General features: G+C 43.4%; 1 pseudogene; it reads right to left on the bottom strand.

Moving 5' to 3' along the window:
* Nucleotides 1–2,634: 2,634 nt before the first annotated feature.
* On the bottom strand, nucleotides 2,635–3,562 carry LOC116628455 (annotated as a pseudogene).
* Nucleotides 3,563–4,011: the final 449 nt, after the last annotated feature.

Raw genomic sequence — 4,011 nt, 5'->3', positions numbered from 1 at the left:
CTGGAAGCGATGAGCAGGGCAAGGTGTGTAGAAGAAGCTCGGAGCTTACCTGCTCTCTGAAAGAGGGTCACTGTCACATGCTGGCAGCAGGACCCCCAAATTTGGGCTGGGTACATGTGCACCTTCTTCAAGGGGGCAGGCCCTGGGCTGCTTTAAGCAACTGCCACTCTCCTGGTCTGTCCTGAGTGAGTCTGCTGGCAGGATCTCCCTAACTTCTGCTCCTAGAGATGGGGGCCATCAACACCCCATCATAAAAAGGGGAGCCTGAGTCTTCAGAGGCTGGAAACTTCCCCCACAGTCAGCATGCTGGAGCCAGGAACACTCCTCCTGTGCTGAGCTCCTGGGCAAACCATACAGGTGCCCTCCTCTGGCCGACCCTCTGCAGGTCCTGTCCCCACCTGCCAGGAGTTAAGCACTTTTGGGTACAGCCCTTCTTTCTATGCCCTACAGACTGGGTAGAACAAGCAGGGCTGTCCACCTGCCCCACTTTGCTTTGAGTGGGCTGTTGCTGGCCCCCACAGAGCTGTCTCCACCCCCGTAGGGTCCTCCGTTGAAGGCTACTCGGCATCTTGCTGACAAGGTCCTCAGTAAACCACTGGTATTCCTAGGAGGGGGCACCCTTGAACTGCCCCAGATCAGGAATCAGGTCCAGTATGTGGGCATGGAAGGGGACAGAGGATCTCTGGAAGAAGAGGGCACTTGCCTTGAATCCAAGAGTATAAACTTCTGGGTCCAAGTCTACATCTCCCCAGACCCAAGATGTTGAAAGTCTTATCCAACTGCCTCATATGGCTGGTCCCCTTTTGAGGGGGCTAACTGCTCCCCACTGTGGGGACAGTAGCTCAGCTATTGTCAGGTAGGTGTGATGAGCCTCTCTGAGACTGATTATTTTGCACACTACTTCCCTGTTCCTACCTCATAACTGTCAGGTTAGTAAGTAGCTCACACGGAGTAGGAGGACATCCACTTTAAATAGAGGACAAGCAAACATACCCAGCTGACAGGATTCAGGTCACCAGTGGAGAAATCCAAGCCCAGCCAATGGGAGAACAAGCCAGACATTAAGCAGGGGGAGAAAAGAGTGCACTGGGCAGAGGGCACAACACATGCCCATCTGGCACAACACACTCTTTGGTGGTCCAGAAGTGGAGGGGGGCAAGAGAGAGAGCAGAGGCTGGAGAGAAGGGAAGTTGGGGAGCAGACCACAGAGAGGCTCAGAGGTTACGTTCCAAAAATATCACTCTGGTTATCAGAGGAGAATGGGCTTTCAAGAGCACAGGATAGGGAAACCCTAACCCTGACCCTAACCAAACACTAACCCAACCATAACCCTAACCTCTAAAACTTAACCCCTAACCCTACCTCTAACCCCAACGCTAACCCTACCCCTAACCCTTAACCCTACCCCTAACCCTCTATCATTAGGAAGTTACCAATTTCATCAAAAATGAGATAGTGTAGCCACCTATTAGAAATGCTAAATTCCAGAAAATGAGGATACCAGTTGCTGAAGGGTGACGAATGACAGGAACACTTCTTCATGCTGGGGATACATGTACGGCCATTTGGGAAACAGTTTGGCAGATTTTCCAAGGCTAAATAAATCTCACCAGAATATCCAACAATCACACTTCTAGTACTTAGACAACTGCTTTGAAAAACTGTTTCCACACAAAAACTAGCATGCAATTATGCACAGTAGCTCTATTCATCATAGCTAAAAACTTGAATAAATCAGGGTGTCCTTCAATAGATGAATCCTTAAGCAAACTGCGGTGCATCCAAGTGAAGGGTGCCAGGAAGGCCCCACCAATCTGCAAGAAGGGTGCACATGGGGACTGCTGAGCGCCTGCACTCAGTCCTGTATAAATCCACACATGTCTGCTGAGTGCTCTCCTGGGTCAGGTTTGTGCTGGCATCTGGACCTGCCCAGGTAGAATGGGGCCAGCGGCACTCTTTCCAGGTGGGAAAGTGGAAAGAACAATACATGACCTCCGACACCCTCCACAACCCTTGACAGGGGTTGGGTTGGATTTGGGGTCAGGGAGCTGTGCTCAGTGACCAGGTAGACATTTCACTCTAGGTGTTTTGAGATCTTGTTTATTTTTTAGTGTTCCTTCTTTATCTTAAATGTAATTTAAAAATTATTGCAAATTTGATTTCTGAATTTATATGCAAATATTAATAATTCTGTTTATTTAAAAAACTAAATATCACATATAAAAATATACACCACAATTTAATAAACACACATATTTCATCACCTTGCTTAGGATTAGGGTTACCTTACACCAAAAAGTAACCACTATCCTTTTGGGGGTTTATTGATTTCTGTAATTTATGATAAATAATGTTTCCTATGTTACAAAGCATTCTACATTTACATATGTTATTATTTTATAACATTTAAAAACTTACATACATGACATCAAAATCTAAACCTTATATTTGATGTCTAAAATGTTTCATAAATTGACAATAACTTAATTATAGCTCTTTGGATTGTTAACTCAGTTCAATGGGGACTATAAATGCAACTCATGTCATTGATAAGCATGTTATGTATATTCATACAAATGACTCCTGTGGTGCAGAAGAATGCTAAGGAGTGTTCCTATGATCAATGAATTTTCTTTAAGAAGAGAAAATTCTGATTCTTGTTTTCATGAAATTTATTCTGGAAATTCTATTTTCATTTTTAACGAGAAGGAAAGAACAGATGATTGGGTAACATGATGATAAAAGGTTACTAAATTTCTCCAGTTGCTGCTTTTTCTTACTTGTATAAAATAGACAAACAGTAAGAAAGGTGGTGGTCCAGTAAAAGAAAACAAAGCAGCTCACCAATATGAGAATAACATGGGTAGCTTTGTTTTCAGGAGAGTGTGATAAAGACTGGATGGTATTGCGAACATTCTGAGCTGTTTTGTGGTGTCTGTAAAGGATATTCACCATGTAGATACTATTACATGTCATCAGGGAGAGAAAGAAAAAATCTCGAATGAATACCATACTTAGAAATATTGGTGCTATCTGGCTATCAGATGCCTTGTTTTTACAATAAGCACTATAACACCCAGGTCCATCACCAGTGGTATTCCTGTTGGCCACACTTTGTAAAATGACCACAGAATAGATGGCCATGTTGATCAACCAGAAGTAAAGTAAAGAGGGTTGAATGAATGTAGAAATTCTGTATTTGAGCCAGGCTCATTTAGGATTACTTGGAGTAATAGTCACTGCCTGAAATGTACTCTGGAGGGCAGTTGTGCACAGAGGAATACTCCGGGTAACTCTGAATATAGAGCACTATTTTACATCCAGTATTGCCCATCTCCAGCCTAATTCCAAAGGATGACATTATATTTGGAATCCCTCTGAATATGAATGTCAGGGCATTAGCCAAAGTTAAGTGGGCAAGAATCATATCTACAGGCTTCTTTTTATGAGGAAGAATTAAGAAGGTGTACATATATAATGTAAATAACAAAGAATTCCCCATGAAACCAATACAAGTTAGAAAGCTAAGGAAGATCCCAAAAATTATGTCACTGGAAATCATTGTCTTTCAGTCTCTCTTAGATCTTTAAACCAAGTCCAGTACATCCTATAGACAAATAATTTGATTATGAATGTAAATATTGAAAGTAATTGAGAGCAAAGAGTAAGTTAGAGAGTTTCAGGGAGTCTCCCTGCAGAATCAGCAAATATACGGCTATACCAGACCAAGGGATCATCGAGATTCTTACTGAACAGAACTGTTAAGGAACAGAATGCAATGTTTATGAAGACAGAGAATATCATGTGTTCTATGAAAATTAATAAAAGTAAACTTTGTTTAAAAAGAAGTTGGAGGTGGGAGGCGCCTGGGTGGCTCAGTCGGTTAAGCATCTGCCTTCGGCTCAGATCATGATCTCAGGGACCTGGGATCGAGCCCCGCGTCAGAATCCCTGCTCAGCCAGGAGCCTGCTTCTCCCTCTCCCTCTGCTGCATCCCCCTGCTTATGTGCTC

Source organism: Phoca vitulina, unplaced genomic scaffold, assembly GCF_004348235.1.
Source record: "Phoca vitulina isolate PV1807 unplaced genomic scaffold, GSC_HSeal_1.0 scaffold120, whole genome shotgun sequence".
Classification (NCBI taxonomy): domain Eukaryota; kingdom Metazoa; phylum Chordata; class Mammalia; order Carnivora; family Phocidae; genus Phoca; species Phoca vitulina.
This window is presented reverse-complemented; position numbering and strand designations above follow the sequence as displayed.